This window comes from Sturnira hondurensis, unplaced genomic scaffold (assembly GCF_014824575.4).
Source record: "Sturnira hondurensis isolate 20B ecotype Veracruz unplaced genomic scaffold, ASM1482457v3 Scaffold0017436, whole genome shotgun sequence".
Taxonomy (NCBI): Eukaryota; Metazoa; Chordata; class Mammalia; order Chiroptera; family Phyllostomidae; genus Sturnira; species Sturnira hondurensis.
The window spans coordinates 5,563,910-5,577,955 of record NW_028090067.1 but is presented as its reverse complement, the minus strand read 5'-3'; the positions used below and the strand labels follow the sequence as shown (position 1 = coordinate 5,577,955).

At 40.3% G+C, this 14,046-nt stretch overlaps 1 long non-coding RNA gene across 1 annotated transcript in view; it reads right to left on the bottom strand.

The window, feature by feature from the left end:
• LOC119002399 (uncharacterized) overlaps window positions 1-14,046 on the bottom strand; it is a 101,894-nt gene that overhangs the window by 56,837 nt on the left and 31,011 nt on the right. Inside the window, exons 7-11 of the long non-coding RNA XR_005069733.1 lie at window positions 8,219-8,362; window positions 7,547-7,688; window positions 6,836-7,030; window positions 6,118-6,298; window positions 4,947-5,074 (exon numbers count right to left, since the gene is read on the bottom strand). This is a non-coding gene — a long non-coding RNA (uncharacterized LOC119002399). The remainder of the gene's footprint in view (window positions 1-4,946; window positions 5,075-6,117; window positions 6,299-6,835; window positions 7,031-7,546; window positions 7,689-8,218; window positions 8,363-14,046) is intronic.

Here is a 14,046-nt window from a genome sequence, read left to right as displayed (position 1 = left end):
AGTCTGCAGCTCAGTGCATATTTGGTAATTGGCAGGAACCCAAAGTTACAGTCAACAGTGTTGAAACTATCTTGCATATAGTAGGTATTACAAAAATACTAGCTTTTATGGTTTCCCACTTGGGTAGAGGATCCTGAAAACATTGTGCCTCATGTTCCTAGTCCAAACTTCTGAGTGACCTGGGGGCATCTCAGCCTAACCATAGGGCATACAGCTGCTCTACAGAAGGATCTGGATCCTTTGAGAAGCTGTTTGTGGATGTAGCCCATCACCGCGGACCCCTTGTTGACCAGTGGACATTTCTGAAGATGCTCTCCTCTGGGCTGTCTCCGAATTAAATGATATTCTCATGCTGGCAGAGAAGCTGACAGTAATGTTATCAAAGGGCAAACAATAGGCATTTCAGGTAATGGGGGACAGTGTCAGAGTCACAATCCTGTCTCATCTTTCACAAACTACTAAACACAATGCATGTCTTCATGCCCCCCATTAAAAAGTATTGCTTGAGGGATAATTACGACAAGTAAAAAGAAGACCAAAATGCATCTCCTTACTTTTGAGTTTACAAAACACTGACTTGACTCTTACGACACTAAGGCTAACCCTTTTATTCCCACTTCATTGACAAACCCAGCCTTAGAAATTAATTTTCCAAAAATGTATTGCTGGCGAAGCCACCTTCAACTTGAACCTGGTCCTTCAAACCCTCAAATCTGTGCATAGAAAATAGAGGTGAAGTAGAGTTACATAAAAAAGATTATTTCAGGAGAATGTCTCAGCAGAACAGTTTGATGTGTGAAAAATTTTAAACCATGAATATAGGCCTTTGTAACAGAAATACAATGGGCAACCGAGAATGAATATATGGATGAGAAGTGGGTAGAAGAAAAATGGATGCATATCCAGAAATAAAGAAGAGTATTAGAAAAAATTGTTCAAAGAAATACAGCTTGTGGTCTCGGGCATAACTAGATTCAAAAACCCACAGACACAAATTTAAAAAAAAAGAAAAATGGAAAAGCTGACAGTCATTCCTTAATGGCCCCAGGCTTAGAGAGAGAGGCAGCCTTTGAGGATGTCAGACAACCCCCAGGAGAGCCCCAGCAGGTGCCTTCAGCAGGCGAACTCACCTCACCCTTGGCCTAGTTAACCATTCCCACGCGGGGGACATCTCCAGAAGGCAAGGAGAGGTCACACTGGCGAACACATCCCTCCAGCTGCTGCCAGCTGCCTGCCATCTCACCAGCCCAGTGTTTGATCTCTGATAAGAGGTCAGGGATCTTTTCAAAGGCAACACCTCAGATGTTCTCAGTTCACCTAGACCTCTGTGTGTGGATAAATTTTAGGTCTTTACTTGAAAAGAGCTTTCATCAGGAGAGGGAAGATGAGAGGCAGGGTGCTGAGCATTTGGAGGGAGTAAGGAGAGAATCACCTCCTCAACGAAAGATGGTAATGTCGAAGGCAGATCTGTCCTTTGCACAATGTTGCCCGACAGTTGCCATCGTTCTTTGACTAATGCATCATATAGAAAACTTGTGTGTATATGGGGTAGGTGTGTATCTGCAGACACACTACATAGTCACCCTATACATCATTGCTAACATTTTTGGATCTCTTACCACATGCCAAGCACTGCGCTTCCCATTCACTACTGCATTTAATCTTTACAGTATTTCAAATGGGTGGGTATGTTACTTTTCCCATTTAATAACTGAAGAAGCAGGTTTAGAAACTAATCTTTTATTCAGCCAGGAAGTGGTAAAAACTGAAACGAGTCATTCCAATTCCAATTAAACTGCTGTATTTGTGTGCTCAACGTAAACTGCAATGTTTCTGTCATAACACACACACACACACACACACACACACACACACACACAATTTAGACCCTGCAGTAAAGAAGCCAGAGCCCCCTCTCCACTTGGTTTTTAACCTCCTGGTTTACCACACACAAGTACACAAAATTGACTGCGGAGAAAAAATACAGCAGTTAATTGTCAGAAAAGTTGGAAAGCAAGGAAGGGAAAAGTGAAAACAGAAGGATACAAACAGTAAGCGTAAAGCGTTTGTCAAAAGCAGAAATGGAAAAAAAAACCTTTCTGTACCTGTAAAAAACAGTGAAAATGTAACCTTCTAAAGCTTGAAGGAATTGCTTTCAGCTCAACAAAAATACACAACTTTGATGAGGCTTCCTGCTAAATTCTGACAACGGTCATATAAAATTCCTGGGCAGAAAAACGTACACAGTTTTCAGTTACTATGGCATTTTACAATCCACCTATCAACTGCCAACTCATCAACCTCACAACTGTGTGTGTCTGTGTCCTGTGCTTTTTCAGACTGAAAGAAAAGTGTCTGGGCTCTGAGAGGCACTCGGAGAAAGGTGAACTAGTGCCTAGCACATAGTACAAGCTCAATAAACGTTCTCTGAACAGGTCATTAAAGGGCAAACCTGGCCCGCTCATTTCAAATACCGGATTTACTCCAAGGCAGGGAAGTTAAAACTTTTATATAATAAAGTCATCACAACACATAATGGAACAGAATATAAAATCTCAGTGAAATTCTAAGCTAAAATCCAAAGCTCTACATTAAAACTGGACTTGCTTTGGTACCTGCGAAAGAAAGAAAGAGAGAGAGGGAAGGAAGGAGGGAGGGGGATGGGGAGAGAGAGAGAGAGAGAGAGAGAAAGACTTCTAAACCCTTAGGAAATCCTGTTCTCTCCTCTCCTCCATTTTTAGTATGTAATGGAAATATTTGGATAAACATATGCATATGAAGACATGGATGCATATATTTATCCTGGATTATGGACCTCTGATGTTTCTATTTTAACTTGACTCTCTCTGAAGAACTGGGTTTTTTAAATGTCATAGTAGAGAGAAATTGTACACTCTTCCTTTCAGTGTATTAACAGCATAGCAGGTCCCTGAGAACCAGAGTAGCTAAGGAATAATCCACTCCCTCCCTTTCTCCTCTCCATGACAATTATGCTGTGATTCACATTTCATGCCATTATTTAAACCAACAACAAAAAGAATGACATTTTCCTCTCCAGTGTTTTTGTTTAATTTAACAATTTAGAAAAAGAAATGCCAAAATATAATCCTTGTCTCCCACCCTCTCACCTCTTGTCCCAAACCACGAGTCTGCAGAAATGGTTTGGAAAACCAGGCAGCACCCACTCAACCACGGTTAGATCCAGGCCGTCGGACAGCCAGGAGGCCAATTAGTGCCCCGAAGTGCAGTGGAGGTAGCCGTGCCGAGTGCCCCAAAGCATCTGGGTATGACCACGCAGTGCTGAGTTAGTCAAGCAGAGAAGTACACGGTAACTTTGAAATATTCTGAACTTATTGATCCCGAACCTTCCTTTAGAAAATAAATGAGTATCACAGATTCATCCCAGACCCCAAGGGACATTTATAAATAAAAAGCCTCTGTCAACTTGAGGCCAACGTGGTTAAAGAATTTATCTGACTGCTACCACACAGAAGGGACCCCACACTTTTGAAAAGATTCTAGGCACAGCCATGGTGCCCTTGATCATTTCTATTTTTTTCTTTCTTGTTAGAACTTTTTTAAAAAGTTATTTTCTTTTCCCATGGCACCCTCTTGTTAACTTTTGATCTAACCTGGTAAGATGTATCTATAGAATGGTCATAGAATGTAAAACAGAACAAACGAGGGTACACTCCAGAGCAAGAAGATGAATGTCAATGCCCCTAACTCCAGTGAAGAAGAGACTCCGTAAAATTTATTTTAATATACGGCACAGAGGAACTAGGTGAGGAACATTCGGATTTATCTGTACAATGAGCTTGATAGTATCACTATCGTCTGACACATTTCAGCCATTTAGTTCTCCCACCTTAAATATATAATATGTTTATCCCTCCTAAGCAACTCCTGTATAGTCCTCTGAAGCTTCCTAAAAATAGTGTGAATGCAGACTGATATTACTCATCCCAACTTCACCACTTGCAAGGAAATCCCCCTCAGGAGACGAGGCCACAGCCCAGCGCTGCTCACAGAGAAGGGCTGACATGACACCTTTCCTTTCCCCTTCTGCTCCCTAAGTGCTCATCACAAGGACATGAGAAGAAGTCATAGGACAGGGCAAGGTGACAGGTCAAAAGGTCAAGGGTCTATATAGTGATGTATTTTAGGATATTTGCTTGATTAAATGAGCTTCAGAAACTATTTAAGGAGGTTTGTACTTACCACTTACGAAACAGTGATCAAATTAACAAAGCACAGTGAAATCACAAATTGGATAGATTTGTGCAGAAAAATCAAACCTTCCTACACCACACGCGAGAATAACTTCAAAATGGATTAAAGACTTAAATGTTAGACTCAAAACCATCAAAATTCTAGAAGAAAACATAGGCGGCAAAACCTCAGACATTGCTTGTAGCACTATTTTATCTGATATAGCTTCTTAGCAAGGGAAACAAAAGAAAAATAAGTAAATAAATGGGACTACATCAAACTAAAGTATGTCGTGCTTTAATAGAAGTAAACAATAGCATGTAAAGGCACTGTTTGAGAAACTCCAGAAATATCTATGTTTAGTGGGCATTTTCACCCCACATGCTTAGCTTCTGCTAACCCAAGAGCTACTGTACTTGAACAATAAAAAAAAGGAAAAAAAAACCTATTTGGAATTCTTCCACTACATCATACTTAGGCAGTGGCAAAAAGGAGCCAGATCACACGCTGAGTGGAAGGAGACACGCATTTGGGTGGACCAAATCCACCACAGTTAATCCTTGAAAGTGAAATTTCTGCATCCTCTCATCAAGAGTTACTGAGCATTTGATTAAATACCCCAGGCATTTGGTCCTCAACCTATTTTCATTTCTCCCCCCAACCGGCAAACAAGAGAAATTAGACCGAGGACCTGAAGAAACAAAGTGCGTACTTTAATACAGAAATGCTCTTACCTGCCACGCCTGCTGTGACCGAAATGGACCGGGCTTTCACAATGTTAGTCAGCTTAACTCACAGTTGGTGGCACTGGAAGATGGAGCCACGCAGCCTGACTGCTCTGTTTCTGTTCTTCCACCGCCAACTGGAATACAACAGAGAGTCAAAGGGAAACAGAAGAGAGGTGGACCCGGAGAGAACCTGGAGGACGACGACAAAGCAAGCCAAGAACACGGTAATGGATGCAAGACAGCGTACTGGCCGAAGGCGGCATCCCAGTCTGTTTTCACGTCGAAGGTAATTACGCTTCAGTGAGCTGCCATTTTTTTCCCACAGAAATTCACAGTAGTTTACAGACCACAGATTATCTAGTAGACATTCATCTTTCCAACATCTTAGGAAAAGTCGTGTGATGGTTTTAACCCCAAGAGAAAATAGCTGCTATCCTGCTACTCAGACAATGATAAAATATATTTTATATATTGTTGGACATTTTGGAATAAACATAAATGATGTTGAAAACACTAGTTTTTCTGGAGTAAAAAGAGAGCACCTGACCACTTTGATGGAATAGAATATGCGTACCAGGTAAAGAGAGCTAGATATTTAACATCCTTGAGCTGTATCTACAGAGACTGGGAACTACCCACAAGTCCAGCTCCTTCGTTGTCTCTTCATTGCCTTTTGTACATTTTTCTCTCATGCAGATGTTATATTACCACAACAGCAAAAACAAGGCTGCCCCTTACTGCAAAATCTTTATTTCCCATTTTAACTTTAGAGCACTTTAAAGTATGCCACTGTCTTGGGTTTGTTCGCATTTAAGAATTCATACATCGACAGTTAAACCTTATCCCAAGTGAGAGAATAGTATGCCTTTCTCTCCCACAACAATGATAATGTATGTAATTTATTTTTCATTTAAATAGGTTACATGCTTAATGAGTCATGATTTTCTAAGCTGGGAAGGATGAAAAATAGTAAATCAGTATAATTAATACATAAAGAAAATACATTAAATAGCTTGGCTTTCAATGCTTCAAACTGGTCCCAGTTTAGACAATGTATATGAAGCTCTGTATTACAGGTTTTCATGTCGAATTGATAAATGAAAACTTTCTTGGGGTTGAGATAATGACAAATAAAATCAAATGTAATCTCACTCTGTGGGACATGATAAAATCTTACCTCATCGGATGGTACATCCCGAATGTTGCCTTCTCCCAGCTATTTTATTACTGATACAGTAGCAGCATTCAAACAGCCTTTTTTATAGGACATTGTCTTTCAAGATAATCAGCATTAAAGTATTAACTAGATGATCCAAAATTAGAGTATAAATTGTAAGGTTGTTGTTGGTTCAGCCAGTCTGAAAATTTAAAATAATGGGGAAGAAAAGTAAGAACTTTCCACTGGCTAGCAATTAGAAAAAAAAATGATATTAAGGCAATGGTATATATTACCATGAACTTGCTAGCATTTTATATTTTAATTTTCTCAGAATCAATTTTTGATCTCACAAAACTCTAAAACTCAAATATACCTACCTCCAGATGTAGCAAACTGGTAATTTGGTAATTTTCTACATTGAGACCTGAATTATCTTTCTTGATCACATACTCTGTTCAAATTCATTATAAAAATGACCAATTTACCACCTCACTTAACATGAGGAAGACAATGCTACAGAATGTGGGTCCCAGGGTAGAACGACCAATGCTACCTGGGGACAGATGAACGTGCTCGAGCATGTGTGAGGAACTTCAATTGTCCCAATTATTCTTTTATTTATAAAACGATGTCTATACTCCCCATTAGGAGTTCCAAAAACATACCCTTTGAAGCAAGAGCCATTAGCACACATCATTTTCCACTGCCAGAAGCCGGCACACAATAAATCTCTTACCTTGTAGAGATGGAACAGCAGAGGGCTCGTAATAGAATGAGTGATGCATAAAATGTTCTTCAGCTTACTTCCCCTGGGATTTATCCTCCCAAACCTAGGAACACCGTCTGCCTGCACGGACGGAATACTAAGCAATGCAGTAAAATAACCAATGCGTTAGGTATAGCTTTTCAACTTTGCCAAATCTAGAAGAAACTGTAAAATAAGTAAACAATTAAGCAAGTATGTGTCTAAATATTCTGGCACAAATTAGCTGGCAAAACATACAGTTTAAACAAGGAAACTTAGAGATGAGCTCTTATTTTCAAGCATGATCGTGTATGTAATACACTTTTTCTTAGAAGCTGAAGGACGGCTGCACTCTTGGTTGTGGGTTTAAGAGAGAGACTATTTTGCATTACATGACACAAGTATTCCACAAGAAAATCACTGGATCTGAATTACAGATAAAATGTTGATCAAATAGTTCATTCCGCCCCCCCCCAAATCCTCAAGATAATAAAGAAAAGAAGTACATTGAAGAGAAATTATCACAAAAATTTATTGCTCAAATTTTCACTCAATTTCCTCATTCAATTTTTTGAAATAATTGTCACTAATTTTTTGAAGCCATAGTTTCAAATGAGATTTGATTTCAAGTCTAAATTTAGCTCCTATTCCACGTGTCATATTTCTTCCGGCATGAGAAGGAAAATCAATGGCCCTACTCACCTTTGGAAGAATTTCAGCGCCAAGTCTCCATGCTTCTATGGGATCCAATAATCCGTGGCTCAGTATTGATTTTTTATGACACCTGTAGAAACAGCCTCTCCTTCCTTTCTAACAAAATATAGCAACACAAATCGTGTAGTTTCTGAATGAATTAAAAAGAGGCTATTAAGTACAATTTTATCCTGTAAAGTGAGTTACATTTTCTGAAAAAAGACACCTTAGCTTGATTTTTCTGAGCCATTTAACAAAATTTTTAAAGATAAAGTGAGCATATATTTTAAAGACAACTTGAAAGTAGTTCTGTTCATTCCTTTGCAGCTAACTCGTAGATTACCGATAGCATTTACTTTTCTAATAAAATAGAGAAACTGTAAAGAAAGCCATCAAACTTCAATTTTCAATGTTAAGCTATCTCCAAAACTGTATTTGTCTATGAAAAACCACAACCATGCCTTTCAAGCTGGTGAAGTAATGGGTATCAAATCCTACGAGAGAGAGGAGGTTAACCTTTTGTGGGTATTTTATAGCATTAAAAGAGTTGGGTAAACAGGCAAAGCCACAAATCTGCCCACTTTCCTTGACAAGTATAAATGCAAACAAAAAAAAAAAAGGAAAACAAAAGCCACCAACAAAAAAAAACCCAAACTTCTGTCGCCAGCGTTCTTCACACACCTGATTTAAACCTCAAAGGCCCCTGTTTCACCCTGGGCAGACTCCGCTGGGCAGGTCTGATTGTGTTGCCGGCAGCCATTCTGCACAAGCAGAGGAACCACGGTTGCCAAACCACTCCACCACGCACTGCGTCAGCCTGAGACTCTGAAAAGCAAAATTGTAGTGTTAAAAAAAAAAATAAACCTTTGACACTGGCTTCCCTAGTAAAATCCTAGAGAAGAAAACACAAAGCAGGTTGTTTCCCACAATATATGTGACATCTTGGTTTAAAGTGACAAGGCCATGTTGCACCCTGACAGGTGTAGTGTTAAGACCTGACAGATATAAACCTGCAGGAACAACCTCCCTGTCACAGATACTTAAGCTCAGGTTAAAACTTTGATTTGATACTCCCTTGATTAGCTTGTGCAACTCTGAGTGTTACCGCCTTTCAAGTTCATTATAAATTATGCTATTCTTCACATTACTGTCAATTCAAGGTCCCATTTTACTAAAAGGAAGGCATTTTAACTGCTCATCAAACCTGTGCACATTTTCTTTGCATTAACACATTTAGATCAATCCAACCTTCAGCTCTCAAAGGAGAAGTTCCATTGTTTATCAGGCCATGTCTACACTGGCTGAGCAAAGCGCTCTGTTCAGATGGAGAAGCGCCTTTGGCAGCTAGAGTCCACATAGCTGACCCATGGATGCTGGGTGGAGCGTCTTCACCTAAGTGTACAAGTGCAATGAAATTACTAAGCATTGGAGGAAAATGACCCACGATGACAAAAAAGCATGGCATGATTGTTGCTCTAATGTTTTGGCATGGCAGTCATTTAGAATGTACTTCAAAGAACCTATAAATTTAAGAATAATGCTTAAACTTTATAGCCAGGATGAATGTGAGTATTGAAATAGTTGATAACTCAAAATCTGGTTTAACCCAAGCCATATATTTTTTTCCTAAACAAAGCAGTGTTGGCACAATTTTTAAGTGCAGTACTTTTTTCTAATCGGTCTAAGTTAGGCTTCTGACTCTGATGTTATATCTACAGGAGAAGAATTCTCAGAGTTCAAATAACTGAAAAGAGGACTTCAATCTTACAAAAAATGGGTCTAACTGATAATTGATATTTTGGAGGAAATATTTACACTCTCCCCACTTGCACCATTAAGATTTAGTAACTGCGGGTGCATTCTAGTCTGTACGATGCCCTCAAATCATCTTGAACGCGGAGATCCTTTCAGAATTCTAGAATAAAAAGAGGGTTAGCAGAAATGTTCTAACAGCTATGAAATTATAGGGTTCCCCCTTCTTCCACCCAAACACATTCAACCCTGTGAAATAATAGAGACAACACTAATCGCCTCTGGAATTTCGCCAGGCTTCCCCCTCCCTGAGCAGGCAGAGATGCTCCAAACTGCCTTGAAGGATGAAAGCCTCTCTCACCCCCACGGATGCCATCAGAGGGGGTCAGACAGCACCCATTCCAATGATTTGAAGAAAGCAGGGGTGAAGACTTACATGTGCGGGAATCGATCAGAACTGTGTTTTATGAGCCCCACTTCGCTATATCACCCCGAATAAATTTGCTACGTCAAACTCCAAATCCCAGTGTCCCTAATCACTTGGACATTGCAGGCAGGATTAGCTCCCATTTTCGCCACTCCCATCTTCAGATTTTCAGGATACTGGTCAGTCTGTTTCTGTTTTATAATCACTCAATTAAGATGCTAAATCTTCTTTTGCTGGGAGCAAAATTCCTCCTTCAGACTGAGTCATGGCAACACATTAGTTGAATAACTTACAAATAACCACTCAAATTCTAAAACCAAAATAAATCTAGGTGATCTGAAGATCGATTTATTTAGCAAAGGCTAAGATAAATCTAATCTATTATTTTCTTTTTCTATATAAAAGCCTTAACAACGTCTAAAGATAAAACCACTGTTGCTCTCCTTGCCACCCAGTGTTCAAGGACCTCACGATGAAGATGATGATACCGCAGACACCCTTAGGGTCTTTATTATGTGCCAGGAGCTGTTCTAAATGTTTTATTTGCATGAATTCTAAGTCCTATTATTTCTCTTTTACAGAACAAAAAACAGAGTCACAGAGGCAGCAAGGAACTTGTCCCAGATTACATGGTTAGGGAGTGGTGGAGCCAGGACTGGAATCCAGACAGTTGAGCTCCAGAGTCGGTCCTCTCATGTTGCTTCTTTGCCCCTTGCCCCGCCAAGGCCACTACACTGACGTTGTGATGAAGGGAGATCCACATTAGAAAGTAGCATCTTTACACAGCCTCTTCTGTCATATAGGAGTGAAACGAGTAGGCGAGACACTCAATTTTACTGTCAAAACTGTTCTTGCCACGTGGCTCGTTTGTCTACTACCTACTGGCATTTTCTTCCACAATGAGCCAGCATCTCCTTCGTTTAGAATAAGTTAGATGCCCTCAGAGGTGAAATTCATGCTCACTGATCATCATTTCAAGATACCACTGACTCCTCTAGCCCTGGCTAGTGTGACTCAGTTGGTTAAGCATCATCTCAAAGTAAAAGGTCACCGGTTGGATTCCCAGCCAGGGCACGTGGCTGGGTTGCAGATCCCATTCCTGGTTGGAGCATGCGGGTGTGTGAGAGGCAACCGGTTGGTGTTCCTCTTTCACATCAGTCTTTCTATTGCTCTCTTTCTCCTGTCTTTCCCCTCTCTCTTAAAACACAAAACAAAATACATTTACTCCTCTAGAGCTTAAATTCTGAAAGATGCTCACTGAATGTGGAAAATATCAACTAAGAAAGAAACTGCAAGAATGAAAAGGATTAAATAGGGCTTCTGAGTAGAGCATGTACCTGACTATTGCCTCAAGGAATCAGGCCTCCTGAGGTCAAATCCTGACTCCGCCTTTCACAGCCTGGACCAGTTATTTTCTCTCTCTATGACTTGGGTTCCTCCTCTACACAATGGGAACAAAATAGCACTACTGCTGACGGTTGTGAGGATGAATACACCAATACGTGTCAAACACATTCCCCGGTGCATGGCACACAGCGGGCACTCCAAAAATATGCACTGTCACTATCATGTTTGGTTTGTATAGGACTGGCCTCCAGCTACGACTAAGCACGAACAATTAAAAGTTGTGCCATTTTGGTATGAAAATATTAATACAGATTTTAGGAAAATCAGTTGTGATCATAAGAAATCCTTTCAGCCCAGGAATAATTTAACTTTGAAAATTCACTATGACATATAGTCACATAAAAGTCCATTCCCCTTTATTTTGTGAGTATAAAGGCAAATTGCAGAATATGTCAGAACTACTTAAAAACTCATCGGAGCTTACAGTGTTGTCAGACACTTCAAGGGCCAGTAGATTTTTCTATAAGGTTAGGTTTTACTTTATTTTTATTTTTAAAAACATTTTGTTTATTTATCTTTAGAGGGGAAGGGAAGGAGAGAAGTATCAATGTATGGTTGCCTCCTGTGAGTCCCCTGCTGGGAACTGGCCCACAACCCAGGCATGTGCCCTGACTGGGAATTGAACCGCAATCATGTGGTTTGCAGGCCCGCCCTCAATCCACTGAGCTACACCAGCCAGGGCTCTACAAGGTTAGGTTTTAAATAACATAAAAGGATTATTTGCTTAATTTCTCAAATATCATAATCCATATTTTGCAGAGTGACTTAAATGAAACTGACCTGGACAGCAAAGATGCAATTTTAACAATTGTGCAATTCTACTCCAGTGAAACTGTCCATGCATTCAGCTTGTCTTCCTTCCTTCTTTCCCTTTTTACCTTTCCTCTCTCTATTTTCTAAAAATTTAGGCTTATGCTTAAGTTCTACCTTTTTGAGGTCACATGGGCCACTTAGAAATGGCTGCCTAGAACCTGAAATAGAAATTATTATCACAAAGAGAAATTAATGCACGTAATAGAAGGAAATGATCACTGAATGCCCACTTGCACTGAGCTACTTGGCGTTAACAAAGACTGAAACCTTTTTTCCTTCCAGCTCTAAAATGGACGTACCATCAGCTAAGAGAACGAGTAGGCTGCAGGCCCAGTAGAACCACAGAGAAGACATTCGAGGTAGAGCTCACTTTTTTGCCTGGATATTCCCAGGATGCACTGACCTGCCTTCTTGTGGTCTAGCTGCCACAGGACTTAAGGACCACTTGCTGGTCCCCAACAGGTGGCAGTGAGGAGGGGAACATTTGCCTCACTTCCCAGTACCTTGGAGATGGCATATTCTCTGGCAATCCCAAGGGGAAGGAAGTATTGCTGTATAAAGTAGCACCCTAATAAAGAATTAGTAGTAGTTTGAACACAAAAGTCAGTGTGCAACCTCATCTGATATAAAGAGGACAGAATAAAGAACAGTAAGCACATAAGATGTTAATTTTAATCCTACATCTTTACCCGTGAAAGCTCACCACTGTCAACGTTCAGACAGCACAAACTTATAAACTCACAGACCAGCAGACTTTTATTCTGAAATGAGGTGTTAGGGATAATCAGCCTCCAACTGACCTACCCAAAGCGTCATGCAGTGAGGGGCAGTTCTAGGATTAGAACTCACAGGAGCAAACAAGGTGGTTGAAGAGCTACAGAAGAAACAAACTTCCTCCTAGCAATTCAGTCGTTAGCAGGAACATAGAAGGGCCAGGAAAGACACAAGACTTCTACTAGCAACTGATGGTAGCATCCTCAGCTGGGAATTACCTACACAGAGGACAGGGGCAGGAGGAGATGCTGCCCTAGGCGCTTTGCAGCCAAGAAGACATGGAGAACAGGGGTGATCAAGAGCCAGACAGAGTATCTCATTTCGTATTGAAGATGATGATCCATCAGAGCGCAAGAAATGGACCGTTTCAGCAACTTGGTGGGAAAGTTACCCTCTATGCAGGCTTTCTATCTGAGAGCATCATTAAGTTAATTGAGCATCGCACTAGGCACAACATTATGCTCAACAAGTACCATCCTTATTTTCTTGTGGGAGTCTTATACTTTCATATTGCTCCATGTATTAATTCTTTTTTAAAATTTTTATTTATTTTTAGAGAGAGGGAAATGGAAGGAGAAAGACAGGAGAGAAATATCAATGTGTGGCTGCCTCTCCCATGCCCTTCACTGGGGATCTGGACCACAACCCAGACATGTACCCTGACTGGGAATCGAACCTGCAACCCTTTGGTTCACAGCCCAGGCTCAATGCATTGAGCTACACCAGCCAGGGCCACATGTATTAATTCTTTAACCTGAGTGTTTTTAAAAAGGTTTCTACTTATTTCATACCATATCCATGTGCCAACCAATGTCCTTGAATCCCCAAACACCGAATGGAAAGTTAAAAAAGGGAAAAGAAAAAGATCAGATCTGTGAATGGTCCTCACTGACCACTCTGTGGACCTGCTGTCATTTCTCATCATTATTTTTTTCACCATTCTCCCACACAGTTCAACTCAAGTGACTTGGTCCTTGATGAAATAAATGGGAATTAACTCTGATCATAAATTTTAATGAGACAACACTTCAGACACACTCTCAGCTGTTCCAAATGCCAAACTTATCTTTTTCTGGGGTAGAATAAAAAATTCTTAGCAAATCTTGATGGTTTCACCTCTGCTATTTTGACATAATGAAACCATTTGCACATCAGTAATGTCAGAGAGGTCAGAACTAGAAGGTCTAGCTTCCTACATCCCTACCTCCTTTCCTTCATTATATATTTCTCATTCTCCGTTGTTCGCAAGTTTTATAATTTCACAGAAGTCCTACAGCATGACCCCAAGCTTGATCTTGCCATTATGCCTGATTGTTCAAAATTACGCTAGTCCCAG